The sequence below is a fragment of the Cervus canadensis genome, chromosome 19 (assembly GCF_019320065.1).
Source record: "Cervus canadensis isolate Bull #8, Minnesota chromosome 19, ASM1932006v1, whole genome shotgun sequence".
In the NCBI taxonomy this organism is placed as follows: Eukaryota; Metazoa; Chordata; class Mammalia; order Artiodactyla; family Cervidae; genus Cervus; species Cervus canadensis.
In genome coordinates, this window is record NC_057404.1 from 41,343,908 (window position 1) to 41,362,235 (window position 18,328).

Here is an 18,328-nt window from a genome sequence, read left to right on the forward strand (position 1 = left end):
ACGTATTAACTCTTAATCAGGTAGCGCTATGATTTCAACTTTCTTTTATACTACAATATAATACTCTGTAAGAAAGTATGTGTGAAGTAAGTAAAATGGCTCCTCAAAATTTTTTATATAAATACAGAAATTTCCAACAGGTAGTGACTTAATGTGTATCATGTCATAGTACAGACATACAGTGGTAATTTGTCTTGCTTTACAGAAAATGTACTGTGTAGAACATGAGAAGTGCTAGGTGTATTAGCCAAAATACAATTATTCACCAACATTTTTATTGTGCCAGTTTGTTTCTCCCATCACACATGCACACACATACACACAAACACACAATTAAATCACACAATATAAAACTTGACAAAACAGCCATTCCTTTTGAATACTAGCACAATTGCTAGCATTCCAGGTAAGAGAATTTTTCAAAATCTTTTGCAAATTCCCTCCCACTACACATTTATAAAACTAATCACTCAACTTCAGAGGATCTTATGGAACCAATTCAAATATTTTACTTAAAAACAGGTGAGTAAAGAGCACAAATCAAAAAATTTATCAGTCGTTTCTCTCTGAATCATGGTACTGGGTAACTCAATAGGTGAAAGCAGCATCTCCATAAGAATACTTTAGCTAATAATTGAAAACCAAATGATAGAGCATCAGCGTTTTTGTGACCCACAACAAATGATTTGAGGCAATTAGTGTCAAGGTCTGCTAAAAATTAGAAATACAGTCAGATATAATGGGTCCACTGAACTAAATCTGAGTCTGACCAAGCTCCTGGATCCAGCTGCCAATGTTCAGGAAATATGGAGGATAAACATGTTGAACTTCACCATGAGGATGCAATCAAAAAAGTCCAGGCTGCAAGACACTTTAGTGAAATAGCTTAGCTTCTTCAACAAACTGTAAGGCAGAGACAAGAATGGAGGATAAACCTGTAGATTAAAGGAGACAAAAGGCATCAGTTTTTAATAGGCAAAATCAACTACAGTTATGATAATACATACTTAAGTGACGAAATAAAAAAGAGGGAAGTGATTACCTTTGGAGAGAGGGGCAGGTGTGTGGGACAGGTCACCTGGAGAGGCTTCTGGAGTGGTTGTCATAACTTTATATTTTGGCGCAGGCGGTAGTTAAAACAGTATCTGGCTTATAATAATTCAGAGCTATACAATTCTTTTGTGTGGTTTTTCTGGATCTGTATTTTATTTTACAATAAAAAAGAAAAAATATATAAACCTTGTGATGGGAAAAAAGAACAGATCTATTTGACACCTCATCACTCACCTGCAAAATAGCACAGAAGCTCACAGGAATATCTTACCTGCATGATTTACAAGTATTACCTTCTCTAAAATGAAGGACTTTCCCGTAAGTAGTGCTTGAGTTTTAAATTCCTCACATATTTCCAAAGTACACAGCTAAAACTAGCCCTGTGGTTAGCTATCACATCTGAGTCAGATATCAGCCTTACGAGCAATTAAAAATCACACAAATACTTTACAGAAATTCTAGGTAAAACCTGCACCTAGTTTCTGGCTATCAGCTATGATAATACAATGGCTTCCCAGCTTGTGTTCCTGACCTCTTACAATCCTCTCCACATTGCAATAAGCATGCTTATTTTTAAAAACTAAATGAGAATGGTATGAGCACTTAAGGAAAAAGCCATGTGTTTCTTGTAAAGCAAAACATACCTTGTCTATGACCCATCAATTTCATTTCCAGGGATTTGCTCAAGAGAAATGAAAGTACCGTCAGCCCCCTGTGCCCATGGGTGTGGGACAGGTGAAGAGGGCTGACTGTTGTACACCATTGTGCCTAAGGGTCTTGAGAATCCATGGATTTTGGAATCCACAGGGCTCCTAGACCCAATGTCCAGAGATACAAGAAGACAGCTATATATGATTGCAAAAACATCTGTACGTAAATTCTCTTCACAACTTTATTCATAATTGTTAAAAGTTGCAGACAACCCATCATAAGTTGTGGGATATTTACATAATAGAATACAACTCCAAAATAAAAAGGAATAAGTTACTGATACATGTAACAACATGGATGAATTTCAAAGAATATCTTCAGTGAAGGACATTTTACACAAAAGAGCACATACTGTATGAATATATATATAATATATGAAAACTTCTACAACAGGCTACACTACTCTATAGTGGAAAGACTGAATACAGTAGTTTTCTCTGGGACAGTGGGTATGAATATTAACTGGAAAAAACCACAAGGTTCTAGTGTGATGGTAGAAGCCTATATTTCAATAGCAATTTGAGGTACACAGATGAAAGAATTTGTTGATATCAGCAATTTATGCTTTTCATTTTATGTAAAATTTTCATCAAAATAAAAGGAACCAAATTCTGTCATCTGGGTCTATTTCCTTTGTCTTTGACTGCTAACTGATTTAACTATGCCTAATGTCCTTTTGCAGTAAAATGTTGAGAAGTTCTTCAACAATGTTTTCAATAATATAGGAAAACTTCTACAACAGTCTACACTACTCCATAGTGGAAAAATTGAATATAGTAGTATGTACATAATCCTACCTTTTTGCAAGATTTGGAATTTCACTTTGCAATTGACTTGCTTTTTATCCTGGCATCCAAAAATCAGTCAGAGGGTGATAGAGAAGGCAATCTGCGGGCTTCAAAATCTGTTAAAGGAAGGAACGTGTAAGTGGAGATTAATGTTAAGTAGAAGTTCATTAGTAAACATTTTCATGTTATGAGGACTTTTGCTCCTCTATGCAAATTTGTAACTATACTTGGGGGACCCCCTTAATGAAAACTTGGAAAGCAAGCAAGGACTCCCCACATGATTATCCCAAGTTCCTTTAGTGAGTGTTACTAAGACTAATTGATCCACTTGGCAGAATGTTGAATCATGATTCTACTAGAGCAAGCAAAAGTATTAATCTCCTTTAATACATGTATCTTTTATTATCAAATAATTGCAACTCTTTATTCAAAGTCTACTGATTTATGTGTTAGTATCATCTAAAAAACACCTTCCCAGAAACATTTAGAAAAATGTTTGACCAAATATCTGGGTATAGTGCCCTAACAAAGTTGACACATATAATTAATAATCACTGTTATCACATGAAATGTAATGAAATTTAATACTGTTCGGAGGATCAAAAGAACTTACCTTGAGTGTTAGTTAAGCTTCAATAGAAATCCACCTCCTAAAATTGTGTGATCTTAGATAACAGGTTTCTGATTTCTTAACCTCTAACAATAGGAATAAAATTTGCTCTCCTCAGTGAGATTATCGTGAGCATTAAATGAGTTAATTAATAGTGTTTAACATATCATTGAGTGCTGAATATGTATTATCATCATGACTTTACTTAAAGTATATCAAAATTTCTTCATCTATATTTGATAATTGAGTTACTAAGCAATAATTACAGTAAATTTTTTGTCTGTTTTCCCCTCAAGTCACATTAACAAATGAACATCCATTCTTTAAGCTCTTTTACTAGAAGAAATACTATAGTCTATAAAACTATCTCATAGGTTGGCTGCCTGTTTTCTTTTAGGCCCCAAGCTTCAAAGAATAGGGCTTCCCTGGTGGCTCAGACGGTAAAGAATCTGCCTGCAATGCAGGAGACCTGGGCTCGATCCCCTGGAGAAGGGAATGGCAACCCACTCCAGTATTCTTGCCTGGAGAATTCCATGGACAGAGGAACCTGGCAGGCTATAGTCCATGGAGTCACAAAGAGTCGGACACGACTGAGCGACTAGCACTTTCTATTAATAAGCAACCTTATTAAGTATAACTGGTTTTATATGTGTCACTCCACCATTCATATCCTACCCATGTTTGCATCTACCTAGTTTGGAACAACTTTAAGGAGGATGAACATTCTGAAAATTGAGCAATCCATCAACCATTCCTCTTAAGAATATTTCTATTTTTGAACTGAGGTCAAAGAACCACCATTGTTTCACAATAGGATCATCTTTCTAGAGAGGTTAACTATTAAAAGCAAAGATATAACTCTGTTGAAAAGTGATGTGATTTACACCAGCGATCTATGCTGTTAAGTAATCATCTTCACCATTTTGGAACTTCACATAGATGAAATTAGGGTTATTTAATTAAGTAAAGGAGTTTGGTTTTTCTCCCTGAGAGACCACTCAACAAATACTTCTCATTCTTTTCCCCTATATCAAAGTAGTAAGGAAGAAACACCTGACATCAATTTAACAGACAATAAATTTAGCTATGCTTTTACTGTTTCAAAGACTTAAAGGTTAAGATTTTAAGGGGAACATATTACTCTTTGGTTTCAAGTAAGAGAAGCCCAATTCAAATTGCCTTAGGCAAACAAAAGAACTTACTAGACCACACAACAGTGAAGTAGAAGGATGCAACATGATTTTAAGCACAAAGATCCAGGGCTTAAGAATGTCATCAGGCAACTCTTCATGTCTTGGCCACATTAATAGGCAGGCTTTTCCTAAACTGCAACCAAGCCCATCTTTTGGCTGTCTTTACACACAGCAGTGTCAGCTTACCTCTTATTTACAGTCCCAGCAGAGAGAATTTCCTTCCTGATGGCTCCACAAATGCCCCATGACTCTCAATAGCCAGGCCTAAGTCCATGACCACTCCTGGAGCTAGACAGCAGAGCTAACCCCACACTTAATGATGGCTGAGAGTGAACTAATAGTGACAATGGGATTTCTCCCAAAAGAGAGAAACAGTACACTGCAGAAGCAAAAATAACAAATCCCCACTTTAATATGGATATTAAATTTGATCCTTTAAAAAATAAACCATTTTCTAACACACCAGAATGATCCAGTGAAGACAGAAACTTCCAGGGTCTCAGATATCTTGACTCTTGTTCAGACTACAACTTCTGATCAGTTACAGGGCCTTTCCAACTAACTTATGCTCTCTGGATATCTATTGCATATATGTTAAATAAATGAGAGAATGTGATTAGAAACTCTTTAAATTTTCCTTCAGGCCTCCATGCAATGATTCTATAGTAGTGGCTATAAAACAATGTGATCTATAGCTTGAGTTTTCAAAAAGACATTGACTATGTAAATGGCCTTTTTCAAAATATCATTAACACTGAAAGTATTTCTTCAGATTGATTCCTTTCTTCCTTCTTTCTTTTCTCATGTCTTTATTTGCTTATTTAATGACAGCCCAGTGGTGGCAATGACTCAACATGAAGGTCCCAGAGGACAAGGAAGCACCCCAGCATATGTCAGAATCCAAGTAAGGAGGGCGCCTGAATGAGTCAGGACCCATGCAAGGAGGGTGCCCAAATGGTGTAGAAAGTTAGAAAGGTCAAGAGATTACTGATATTTTGATTGAATAAATAAACATAATGAGGGTAGTGACAGCAATATTTCTCAATGCCAGAACAAAAAAAAGGTACAACACAGCCAGGAGAGAAGCTAGAATGTATCTTGTGGTGCCAAAATGGAATAGGAGACTTGACTGTGAACTCATGTTTTCCATATATGTAGATAGACATAGAAATAAATATGGATACAAATGAGTGATACGTACATATTTTTTATAATTCTGTTCACTGAAAGGGTGTGGGGCATCACTATCTCAGCAGCAATAGGCATACTTATCACCCAGATCTTTGGCTTCTAAATATCACTCTACACTAAATGGAACCAAGGTACTTGGGAAAAATGCCTAATTCCAGGACTTAAATAGAGAAATAACAAGATGAGCCTAGAACTTGTCTAAAAAAATGATAGGGACATGTCAAACATTCTCAGTAACCAGCTTGAAGGGGTTTTTATCAACCAAATCCAGAACAACTTGAGTATAAAAATAAGTAATAAAAGTAACAAATTATAATCCATTTGATAAAATAAGGATTCAAGAGACCATGGATATAAGTAAATATATGAATAAATAAATGGGAGAAAAGAAAGTTCTTCCTTACAAAGAATGCTGACTAGTAAGTGTAGAATGAATGATGAAATGAGAAAAATCACAATTTGGCGGTCATCATGGTAATAATATATCTTATCAATAGATGCTAAAATTGATAGGGAAAGGTGGGGTAACGAATGAGGTTTTACCTGATCTCAAGGTGTCACCCCAGAAATATTAATTAATTAAAATGGAAAAAGCAATACTATAATAGAAAAAGCAGACAGATCCATCCTGAAAAAGTGATCAGTGTTAACTCCACCAGAAACGGGACAGTTGGCCACACTGTGTCACCTAATAGGGTACGAGGACAATTACTTGCCATAGAATTTCTGTTGTGCCTTGTTTATGCACACAATATTTCTGTACATGAGTAGTGTCAATTACACATTTGTCCAAGTATCAGTGAGCATTTTAGAGGTAAAAAGACAAGCAAATTAAGTGACACCTTCATATGAATGTTCCTCATTTTAAAAATGTGGGCCGTGTGCACTTATTCTCTCAGTCTTGTCCGACTCTTGCACACCCATGGACTGTAGCCCACCAGCCTCCTCTGTCCATGGGATTCTCCAGACAAGTACACTGGAGTGGGTTGCCATGCCCTCCCCCAGGAGATCTTCCCAACCCAGGAATCGAACCCATGTCTCCCATGGGTCAAGGCAGATTCTTGACCATCTGAGCCACCAGGGAAGCCATTTTAAAAATAGCATGTGGTTATTATGGAAAATTAAGAAAATACAGATAAGCATAAAGAAGAAAAGAAGAATTACCAAATCTCAATTCCCCCACTGCAGAACCTTAAATTAGAAGTTGCAAATAAAAGACCCAAGGTACAAAATATATCAGATATAAAATTGAGTTATGAGAGAAACCACCAAAATGAAATTTCAAAGGAAACATTCAAGAATTGCATACACACTTGGCCTTCTTCCTGGTTCAAAAAGAGTTGAAGTGGAGAGAATCGTGTGAGGAAGTTTCCTTTGGGAAGAGCTTCTCAGACAAAAGTCACAGTGAGTCCAGTAGCAAAGGTCGCTGCTCACAGCCCTGACTTGAATTGCTTTCTATATCCTCAGGTATATTGAAGGCCCTCAGGTAATCATGACCCATAATTATGTCCTCAAAACCAAATCCCTGGGTTTAGTAAACTTCTCCAGTTGAACAACCTGTCTGAGTCAGACTTAAAAATGAGAACCACCTAACAGTGACAGCTACTCAAACGCTCACTATTTCATGAGTTTGCTTCTGTAAAGTTCAGTCTTCATGGAGGTAAACCATGTGTTGTCTGGTGTAGGATTTTGCTTATGTTTGTTGTATTTTATTTGGTTTTGGTTTTGCACATGGGGAACAGAGAATAAGAGTAAGCAAAGCCTCTTTCCTTGATTTAGCAAGACTGACAGACTTCTGACAGAACTCTGAGCTGGAGTCTACATTAGTGTGCTGGCAAACACCAGGGAAATGTATGTGATATTTTGTGTTTTATAAACCTCAGCTGTCATTCTGTCAGCTCATGCACTATTTTTTTCACTCAGTAAACAGGGGAACTGACGTAGTTGCCTACAAGAAGCAAAGAAAGAAGCAAGAGTCTTTATTGAAAGCTTCTCTGGAAAGGTTCAGCTTCTAATTCACTCTCCCAGTATAAATTTCTGCATATATGTGCAGTACATTTAACTACTCAACACCTAAACCAGGGTTCATTATCTGCCTTTCTTTTCTTTAACTATTAATTAATTGTCTTTCTAGTTTGACTATAGTTCAAAGTTCTCCTCGAAGAGAATATCAGTCAACACATCACCTCAGAATGTTCAGGTCCAGACTCTTGGGCAGATATGGTTAAAGGCCTTTCAGAGATTAGATATACATCATCATTACTGGTTGCTAGGTCACCCCACTGACCCAGAGGAAGCTTGCCTTATTACCATTTCCCTAGAAAGTTTGTCCTTCAAATCAAAAACCTTGCCACATCAGTAAGACTCTGGCCTCCAAGTTTAGGGTCTTTATGATGAAACTTTCATCTCCCAGCAGCCTGTTGAGGTCTTGTCCTGCAACACTCAGCTTATTCTGAATTCTCCAATGAAGAGGCTTTTCACATCAGCCACTTTCTGCTTCTCTTTGAAGCCCATGAAAAGGCCCTCAGTCTACCCCTTTATATATTGAACATGGTACCACAGATTCCATTTGATGTATGTTTCTTTCCCTAATCCTCAATTTTTAGGTTTCCTGTTATATCTATGCCCAAAGTACTATAAAAAATAGAAACTGATTGTCCCATAAATAAATGAAAACTAAATGATCCAGAGTTGAACATCTTGCTCAAGACTGATTGATTGATCAATGGGCTACTGCACCAACACGTGCATTTTATTACAAACACTCCTCTCACAAATGTATGTATACACACACACAGACACATGCATATATCTTAAAGATGGAAATAATCTTGACAAAGGCGAGGTGTTGGCACTTGAAGTCAAGGACGAGGGGACTGATATTTGAAAAATACCTGCAGTGTACCAATGTTACAAATGGCACGCAATTCTTGAATCCTCATGACAGCACTAGCAGACAGAGCAGATTATCAAGGCCAGGCTGAGGGAAAAGAATAGGCTGTCAAGTCCAATAAGTCTGCTTTGAATCTTTACACCCTTTCCAGATGCAATTTGCGACCCAGTCATGACTGCAGCACTTTGCCCTTAGCTTCCTGTCAATTCATGGCCCTGGAGTCTCTCAAACCACTTCTACATTACCCACATTTTAAATCTATCACTGGATATGGATATGGATAAAAAATTGTCCATTGAACAAAATATCACTCTGACAAAAAGAATGAATCTATATTCCACAGCAGGGTAAGGTAGGGATAATAAGCCTCTAAGTTGGTGATGGACAGGGAAGCCTGGTATGCAGCAGTCCATGGGGTTGCAAAGAGTCAGACATGACTGAGCGACTGAACTGAACTGAAGTCACTACTGAGCATTACAGATTATCCTTAAGTAAAAGAACATTTATTAAAAGTCTTAGAATAAAAACCTTTTCTATCCTTTCATCACGGACACAATGGACATGAGTTTGAGTAAACTCTGGGATCTGGTGATGGATAGGGAGGCTGCGGTCCATGGGGTTGCAAGCAGTTAGACACGACTGAGTGACTGAACTGAACTGAACTGAACTGATCTTTTCATAAACTGGTTCATTCTCACTACGTGTTTCCTTTTTTTTTTTTTTTCTTTCCTTAAACCACTTCAGTTTTGAGAAATGTAATAGATGTTTACTAAAAAGGTCTGGACCATATTCAGAACTTGTGCAAGCCTCAAAATTCTTAGTTTATTCAGTATGTGGAGTTCCACTATTGCTTAATTGCCACACCCTTTTCAAATTCCTCAGAGATCTGCAAACTGAAGCCAATCAGAGACAGTTAATTTATTTTATTCAGTCCCAAGTGCTTCAAATAAAATTTTTTCCTTCTTGGAAAATTCACCTTAGACCAGGTCAACATAATAATCAACATCCAACACACACATGCTTGACGGGCACCCACAACCTAACAATCTGCTTAACCAGCCAGGCCTCCTGCTTCCCCTTCTAGTTCCCAGAAGTCTCTGCATCAACTGTGAGGTCTGTCTCCTCAAAACAGAAAAAGCAGCACTTGTAGGACTTCCCTAGTGGCCCAGTGGCTAAGACTCTGTGTTCCCAATGAAAGGGACTTCCACATGCCGCAACTAAGATCCAACACAGACAAATAAATTAATTAATTAAAAAAAAAATAACGCTTGTAAAAGATAACACAAGCCTGACTTTCCCTAGTGGAAAATTAACATAAAAAACATTGATTTTAGAGCTAAATTCCAATTTGGAAACATATGTGGCAATTAAAACACAAAGATTGACACAAATGTCACTTGTCCTCACAATTCTCAGTACTCTTCCTTCTCCCTCTCCACCACCCATCTCTTCCCTCCCTTGCACCCACAGCTCCTTCACTTCATGCCCACACAGATGTAGCAACCAGATCTGAAGTATCAAATCAACTTTTAGAACCCTGAGGCTCATAGACCTGAAATGCGCTGTCAAGGTCAACTCTGTAGGTAGTTAGAGAATCAAGGTTTAAACCCTGATCAAATCTTTTGCCGTTTCCATAGCACATTGATAAAAAAGGGAGAAAGAAAGAAGGAAGGAAGGAAGGGACAGGAAGTCTGTTCTGTGTCTGAACACACATAGGACCATGTTGTTCCAAGTCAGAGAAGCAAGTGCTGGTTACATACAAAACACCAGCAAATTTCCCGTGCTTTTTTTATATTCTCTCTGCATTTGTCTTGGACCCTGAGGTGTAAAAACCTCGCTCATCCATCATCTACCAGTCAATAGTTATGATAAAGAAAAATATTAGCCCACAGTGGAGGTGATATTTAGTCTGAGTCTTAAAAAAAAAAATGAGTCAATATTTATGAGGCAATTGGGAAAAAGACATTACAGACATAGCACTTTCAGTTGGTAAAGCACTTTCTGAATGTTATTGCATTTAATACTAAGAAAAGGAAGAGAAAAAAATCTCATTGTGAGATAAGTGAGATTGTTATTATTATCCCCATTTTAAAGATTAGGGAACTGAGGATTAGGCTGGATGAGTTAGCACACTTCACATACACACTCAGTGTATGTGGAAAACATTGGAGCAGAAAAACTCTTTTTGTAGTGTTAAAAATGATCAAAGATCATTTAGGTAATAAAACAAACTTTAACATTTCATGAAGCAGGCAGTCTCCATTCCCAAGGGTCCAGAGAACTGCAAAATGGAGCAGAAGACAAGAAACTTTTATAGGATAAAAAACAAGGAACAAGGAAGAGAAAAATAGAAAATGAATAAGAAAAGATGAAATAAGTAATCTATAGAATCCAGAGTTGGCTTGGCATTTGGGGATTAGCTAACTGCATATACTATGCTTCTGCTCAAGCAGAGCATTTACTGGGACAAAAAGTTTTCTAAGTTGTGATGTGCTGACTTGGCACCCCAGCTGGGAGTAGTTCTATCCTGAGCCTAAAAATGTATTTCAATGATAAAGTCGTATGGGTGAATGCCTCAATTTGGTGGGACTGATGTCCTCATAAGAAAAGAGAGACAGACACCAGAGTTGCAAGGTACAGAGAAAAGGCAAATAGAGACACAACAAGAATGCAGCCATTTACAAGCCAGGAAGAGAGGTCTCAACAGAAACCAACCCTGACAACCCCTTAATCTTGGGCTCTCAGCCTCTATAACTGATAGTGAATTCATTTCTGTTGTTTAATCCACCCAGTCTGTGGTATTTTGTTATGGTAGTCCTGCTGCTGCTGCTGCTAAATCACTTCAGTCGTGTCTGACTCTGTGTGACCCCATAGACCACAGCCCGCCAGGCTCCGCCGTCGCTGGGATTCTCCAGGCAAGAATACTGGAGTGGGTTGCCATTTCCTTCTCCAATGCATGCATGCATGCCAAGTCGCTTCAGTTGTGTCTGACTCTGTGTGACCCCATGGACAGCAGCCCACCAGGCTCCTCTGTCCACGGGATTCTCCAGGCAAGAATACTGGAGTGGGTTGCCATTTCCTTCTCCAATGGTAGTCCTAGAAGACTAAAATCCTAACAGTAACCAAAGCTAGCCCAGGACATGGAGCATCAGATCAATTGCAGATATATGATCCAAGGAGAAACCAGAGTAGGGAAGAGTGACTCTCCTTGGCCCTGACCCTGTGGTGTGGTCCTATTCCTAGAGTTTATAGCAAAACTTTGGAAGACAACCAGTGAATAAAGTTGGTGGTAGCTCAGTTATTTAACTTGTATATATTGAGCGCCCACAATGAGTTAGATATGAGGAATCCAGGGTATAATTGGATGAGATGTACAGGTAAATAAACAAATGTGATGGCATAGAAGAGGGGCTATAATGAAAGCAGAGTGGATAGACCACGGAATTGGGACCAAAATGATCTGGTTTTGAATTCCACCTCTACTGTTTACTCTAACATTGTGAACTGGACAAATTAAATTACCTAGCCTCTCTGTCTAAGCCTAGATTTTCTCATCTATAAAATGAGTTTGATATACACAGCACATAACACTATTGAGAGAATAAATGAGCTATTTTATGTAGAGCCCATTTAAAGTATGTGACACATAGTAGACACTCAATAAAGTATGTATATTATTATTTTAATTATGTACAAAGTCTATTAAAGGCAATCATAAAAGGATTATCATCTTTACATAGACATATCAAAGAAGATTTGCTAGAGAGAGAGCAATATTTAAAAAGAATCTTGAAAAATGAGAAGGAGTTTACTTGGCTCACAGGGAAAATGTATTTGTAAATGCAGTTCAGGTCCAGGTAAAGGTAAGAAGAAATTTTAAAACTACAATTGACAGTTCAGGGAACTGTATTTAATTTAACTCAGTTGACCTAGAGGTTGAGGGGATAGTGAATTAGGATATGATACTAACTGCGTGTGATAGGAGGCTTCCCTGGTGGTGCTAGTGGTAAAGAACCTACCTGCCAATGCAGGAGATGTAAGAGACACAGTTTCCATCCCTGGGTCGGGAAGATCCCCTGGAGGCAGGCACGGCAACCACTCTAGTATTCTTGCCTGGAAAATCCCATGGAGAAAGGAGCCTCCAGGCTACAGTCCATAGGGTCGCAGAGAGTTGGACTTGACTGAAGCAACTTAGCACACAGGCACACTTTGCGTGAGAGACACATAGTAACAGTGACTTAAAGCTGATGGTTCATTCCTCTCTCAGGTAAAAGTCTGAGCAGGTATGGTAACTGGACTCTGTAGAATCATCAAGGTATTTAGTCATTCTTATCTTTGTCTTCATCTGCAACATCCACATTCCAGTCAGTGGAAAGACAAACAGGGGGAAGACGAGGGAATCCCCATTCCTTTGAAGAACAGAAACTCGATGGACTTCCCTGGTTGTCCAGTGGTTAAGACTCTGCCTTTCCGTGCACGGGGTTCAGGTTCCATCCCTGGTTGGAAAACTAAGATTCCACATGCCACAGGGTGCAGCCAAAAAGTAAAAAAATAAAATAAAGAACAGAAACTCAAAGTTGCACACATGTCTTCTAATCATATGTTCTTAACCAGAAATTAGTCATGTGAACATACCAAGCTGCAAGGGAACCCAGAAAATGTGATTTGTGTCCAGAAACCATTTTCCTGTGCCAGTCTTCCTTGAAGAATATTGTACTTTTGATCTGAAACTGCTCAAAGTTCACTGTAAGAACTATGTTAATCATCAGTATTTCTGAGGAGGTTGGTTATCTTCAATCCACTACGAAGTGTCTGCCACTAACACTGCTGCTGCTGCTGCTAAGTCACTTCGGTCGTGTCCGACTCTGTGTGACCCCATAGACGGCAGCCCACCAGGCTCCCCCATTCCTGGGATTCTCCAGGCAAGAACACTGGAGTGAGTTGCCATTTCCTTCTCCACTAACGCTGGTTCCCATTAAACTGGCTTCTTTCAACATGACTAGAGCTGGACTCTGATCTGTAACTCAGCAGCCTGCCCCTGTGTGGTCTCCAATCTCACGCTTATTGTAAGGAGAGGAGGATTTTATCTCATTTGAATTTGAGTGAGAAGAGTAAGTTCCAGACTGGGTGTGAACACAAATGGACTCCTCACTGAAGAGAAACACAATGCCTTTGGGGCTAAGTGATCCTTTCAAATGTTCTTCTAAGGTCAAGAGTTTATCATGCTATGGTTTCGTATCCAATTTACGGGACTTGAAATTATAATTTTAAACAGATGAAGTACATTAAGATAGATAATTTACTTGTACCATAATTAATTTATAAAACCTGTCTCGACTAAGAGATGCTGATTTTTAAAAATCAGGTTTTTCAAACTGAAAAAACGACTTTGCCCATAAAAAGATGTGTCAGATTTCATCAAATAAAGTCAAGAATCCAAAAGCTATAAAGTCAAGAATCTATAAAGCTAAATATAGCAACAACTACATTCATTATTTCTCAAAGAAAAATGCCCCAAAAGTCTCTAAGTTGTGACAGAAAATCAATTAATAAATGAAAGAATTGTCCTAATTTAATTGCAATACAGAATATCATCTAATGATAATGAAGTAGGTAATTGAGCCTACTGGTAATAAGATCATTAATTAAAGAAATGTTTAATCTAGTATGCTCAAGACCCTGTGTCCTGTGTAGTTGCTGCTGTGTTGTGTCGTGGTTAGCCTCTTAGTCGTGTCTGACTCTGTGACCCTTTGGACTGTAGCCCGTCATGTTCCTCTGTCCATGGAATTTCTCAGGCAAAAATACTGGAGTGGGTTGTTATTTCCTCATCCCGACCCAGGGATGGAAACTGCGTCTCCTATGATAGGTGCTATGAAGAGTAAAAGATTTTTTTAAAGTATGTGATTATATTTTCTTCTCTGTACCAACAAAATGCTGTTTTTTCCTTTTTCATAACAGAATGTAGGCCTATCAGCCTAACTTGATGGCTTTCAATCTGTTTGCTCCCTGGAATCACCTAATAAAATGAAATTTTCAAGTTAAAAAGTAAAAGAAAGAAAACTTTAAAATATATATACCAACACCCAGGTCACACAATGAAAACAGACTTCCTATAAGTGGAGCCCAGCAGCCCAAGTGATTCTTGTGTTCAGCCCTGGTAGGGAACCAGGGCTCTAACAGGACTGAGCTCCTTGAGGGAAAAAAGTATATCCTCATCACAGCTCATAACACATACTCAAACTTTCTATAAATTGAAAGATGGATGGATGGACAAACACATGAAAAGCTAGTGTTTCCTGCCCTGAAGGTACTTATTATCAAGTAAGAAAAATATAACTTGTACACAGATAGTTGTGTAAATACAAGCCAGTAGATGCGGCATGATTGCCACTATATTTCACAACAGATTCTGATCTGAAAGAAAGCCCAGTTAAATGCATATAATGGAGCACTTTCATTTAAGAGCCAAACAAGAAAGGCTTCAGTTATGCTGCTGATTAACATCTAATTTTTGAAAAGAAGGAAGGAGTCATTTCACAGATTGTATCATTTAAAAGGAATAAAAAAGAAAATAACAATGAGGTCAAGCAAAGACTAAATTTTGGAAGTGAATTTCAAGTCTCCTTTAAGCCTTGTCCCCATATCAGCTTCCCTAGGCAGACTAAATGTTTGGTTGGATTTAGTTTGGTTTGGTTTTAGGACGACTTTCCTCCCCTGTTATGATTATTCCCAGGTCACCTGGCTACTATACTCTCTTTTAATCTACAAACAGTGCTTTCATCCAGCTAGATAATCTAGTATCAGGATATTAATCCTTCTAAGGCCCTCAGCCAGCATCATTCAGAACTAGCTCTACCACGCCCAATTAAGTGTCACTTAGCATCAAAACTGACTCCAGATCCTTTGATGCCAAACACTACTCACAAGGGACTGTGCAAATTAAATGACTCATCTTAAACAACTGGAGCATTTATAATCTATATACTTCCCAATGGAAATTAAATGAACAAATAAACTATGGAAGCAAATGATATTTGGGCAAAAGTCTTCCCATCCAGTCAGCCTGTGTATTTATGTTTGATGAGGAAAGAGAAACTACTTACCACTTTCTTGGAGAGGATGTTTTCAGAACAGTTTGAAACATTTTTTCAGCACAAAATTGCATAACAGTTAACTAAAAAAATCTCTAGTACAATAGCAAACAAAAGTGATATTCAACCAAATGCATCAGGCAGATAAAATTCAGGCACAGACATGGAAAGGCTGGTTTAGAGTTAGAATGCTATTATCTCCTAAGAGGCAGATTATACCTCCCATGTTTCTCAACTTTTGGAAAGTGGGGTACCAAGTTTCTAGGGTCCTCTTTTTCTTGGGAGTGAGACCAGCCTGGGAAGAGTTCTAACTCCATTCTGATCCTGACATGCAAGAACCAAGAATGAAGACCTGAAACCACACAGGAGCACTTTGGATGCAAGCATCGGTGCAACAGCCTAAGCAGCAGAGCTGACAACTGCCCGTATTATACCTTCATCATCACATGTGCCAACACTTGACCCAGGCACACACAGAACTTTGGCCAATAGCAAAGCAACACTACTCATCTAATTGACCTTTCCTCCCTTCCAGGAGTCTACTCTTTGCTGCTTCTCCTCCTTATTCACTGATTTCACAATCTTTGTTGATTTTTTCCTCCTTTCTCAAATATTTAACTTTCTTTCCATTTACCTCTTCTATGGCTTCTCAAAAAATGGGTCTCTACAAGTGCTCGGGCCTGGTGCACTGGGAAGACCCAGAGGAATCAGGTGGAGAGGGAGGTGGGAGGGGGGATCAGGATGGGGAATACATGTAAATCCATGGCTGATTCATGTCAATGTATGACAAAAACCACTACAATATTGTAAAGTAATTAGCCTCCAAGTAATAAAAATAAATGGAAAAAAAAAAATGGATCTCTAGCCCATCTTCTCTCCCTCTTTAGACTCAGATTGAAGCCTCCAGCTGCCTCCTGAATATCTTCACTTGAAGAGCCAAGTATCCAAAACAAAACTTGGTGTTATCTTACTCACCAAATATGCTCCTCATTCCTCTTCTTCCATCTCAGACTCATGATCTTACTGTCCATCAAGCGTTCTGTGCTAATGAGTAGCTGAGTGGTCTTGATTCCACCTTAAACCACTACTGCAGAATTAACCTCTGTCCCCTTTTTTGATCTAGTCACTTGAGTGCTCACACATTCTCATCTAGGCTAATGCAACCGTCTCCTAACTGGTCTCCCTGCTGCTTATCTTTCCACCACTCTTGTGACCATCATGCTGGGTTTATCTTCTTCAAGTACAACAGATCTGATTTTGTCACGATCCTACTTCTGAATGTTTGCTGACTCTTCCTTTCCTGTGGGATTAAGTCCAAAAACCAGAAGGGGCATATAAGGCCATTCCAATTATGACCCCAACCTACTTCTCTAGCTTGACTCTAATACACTTCTCTACATTCTCAAATGAATCTCTCTTTATCTTCCAAATTCACCATGCTCTTCCTACTTTTTGCATGTGTTATGCCCTCTGCATGAAATGTCTGGCCTTCCCCAACTCTACCTCTACCCCAACCTGGAGAAAAAACTTCTGTTTTTTTCAATAGAAAATAATAATAATAGATCAAATGTCACCAGCTAGAAAGGCTTCCCTGAGTTTTTCAAAGATCATGCCATCTTGTCCCATCACTTCATGGCAAACAGAAGGGGAAAAGTGGAAACAGGGACAGATTTTATTTTCTTGGGCTCCAAAATCACAGCAGACAGTGACATCTGTCATTAAACTAAAAGATGTTTGCTTTTGGAAGGAAAGATATGACAAATCTAGACAGCATATTGAAAAGCAGCGACATCACTTTGCCAACCAAGGTCGATCTAGTCATAGCTATGGTTCTTCCGGTAGTCATGCACGGATGTGAGTTGGACCATAAAGAAGGCTGAGCACCAAAGAATTGATGCTTTCAAATTGAGGTGCTGGAGAAGACTCTTGAGAGTCCTTTGGACAGCGAAGAGATCAAACCAGTTAACCCTGAAGGAAATCAGTCCTGAATATTCATTGGGAGGACTGAAGCTGAGGTTGAAGCTCCAATATTTTGGCCACCTGATGTGAAGAGCTGACTCATTGGAAAAGACCCTATTGCTGGGAAAGACTGAAGACAGGAGTCGAAAGGGACAACAGAGGATGAGATGGTTTAATGGCATCACCAACTCAATGGACATGAGTTTGAGCAAACGCAGGGAGATAGTGAAGGACAAGGAAGCCTGGTGTGATGCAGTCCAGGGGGTCGCAAAGAGTCAGACACGACTTAGCAACTGAACAACAACAACCCACCCCACATCTGACTAGGCCAGACACATAATTTCAAGAATCTAGGAGGCATTGACTAGAAGGAAAATCCCTGCAACAGACAGGAGCCCTATCTAACTGGCTCACCAGCATCTGACACTTTGCCCAGTAGAGAGTCACTGTTCAACATATATTTTAATAAGTGAATCTCATACCTTCAGGCTTTAGAAGACAGAGACAAAAAATAAATAAATAAATAAACAGTGTTGGGAGAATATTAGGAATGAGACAAAAATAATCATGAAAGCCAAAAATCTAGGCAGAGGGAAAAACTGGGCTTGAAGACTTTCAAGGAGACCTCCTAGAAGACCAAGTAAGAGATAAGTTTCAAAGGTTAAGGTGTGGACAGAGAGTGGTTATAGGTGCTAATCCAGTGTGAACACCCAGACAGGTTGATCTTCTCCCCCTGACGGCACATGGTTCATTTACAAGCAGTGCCTTGTGTTGCAATTTATCAGTTCACATACCTGAAACACCCACCAGACAGTGTGTTCTTTGAAGGCAGCCATGCT

The 18,328-nt window shown here is 38.8% G+C and overlaps 1 long non-coding RNA gene across 1 annotated transcript; it reads right to left on the bottom strand.

Moving 5' to 3' along the window:
* Nucleotides 1–534: 534 nt before the first annotated feature.
* LOC122421978 lies at nt 535–16,612 on the bottom strand. Its single transcript, XR_006263696.1, has 4 exons — nt 16,506–16,612; nt 2,562–2,668; nt 1,043–1,198; nt 535–935 (listed from the first exon to the last, which is right to left on the bottom strand). It is a non-coding gene; the product is annotated as an uncharacterized LOC122421978 (long non-coding RNA).
* Between the last annotated feature and the right edge of the window lie 1,716 nt (nt 16,613–18,328).